This window comes from Penaeus monodon, chromosome 24 (assembly GCF_015228065.2).
Source record: "Penaeus monodon isolate SGIC_2016 chromosome 24, NSTDA_Pmon_1, whole genome shotgun sequence".
NCBI classification, from domain to species: domain Eukaryota; kingdom Metazoa; phylum Arthropoda; class Malacostraca; order Decapoda; family Penaeidae; genus Penaeus; species Penaeus monodon.
Window position 1 is genome coordinate 18,968,266 of NC_051409.1, and position 825 is coordinate 18,969,090.

The following is an 825-nucleotide window of genomic DNA, read 5'->3' on the forward strand; positions in this document are numbered from 1 at the left end:
TACTTTACGTATCTGGCTTCTTCTTAAGTTCAGGTAAACGAAGCTAACAGCTTTATTCTTAGCCATTGTCATCGCCACTCCCATAATTGTGCGACAGTCCCGCATCATAGTTGGGCCCGACATTTTTAAGCTATTCATATACGCAATTTTGTATTGGGATGAGATTGGTAACCCTGACAACAACAGGAACTGCAAATATTATGCAGTTGGTAGGCGTGGCAATGTTTGTTTACATTTTCGTGCTCAAAATTTCGGAACCGCGGAAAGAAAATCACGATGTGTCACAGAGACGATCTTCTGTAGGAATTAATAGAGATCGATAAAGACAGCACATGTAACACACTAAATATTTCTGGATGGTTGTGAAGAAAAGGCGACGTGGGAAAAGATCGTCCACACTTACAACTCTGCTGGCTTGGATCCCTACGAATATCTACGATTTGGGAACATCATAAATGCAGGTAGTATATAATAAGACGAAAATGATCATTGCATACACCAGGATCTGATACCTCTTAATATGTGAGGTGCATTTCCAAGTCTTTTCCAAGGCAAACGTGAAGTTAGCCTGCTTTTGCAAGTGATTCACTGCTAAAACAATGGAATCAGCATCATTATTTTCTAAATATCTGTTTAGTCAAGTTCAATGTAATTCTAAACAGGAGTGCATCTACGCCAATGCGTCTGGACCCTTTGCCATTAACCTCCTCAGCTTGATGTCTTTTTGTCGTTTAGCCTTTCGTTCAAAAAATGTATAGCCATCATAAAAAGCACAGAATAGTTATAACAGCAGTAAAGTAAAAATAAGTAAAGGCAAGCCTTATT

General features: G+C 38.9%; 1 long non-coding RNA gene across 1 annotated transcript in view; it reads left to right on the plus strand.

Moving 5' to 3' along the window:
- Positions 1–248: 248 nt before the first annotated feature.
- Positions 249–825, plus strand: part of LOC119588996 — a 7,316-nt gene continuing 6,739 nt past the window's right edge. The window contains exon 1 of the long non-coding RNA XR_005230151.1: positions 249–461. This is a non-coding gene — a long non-coding RNA (uncharacterized LOC119588996). The remainder of the gene's footprint in view (positions 462–825) is intronic.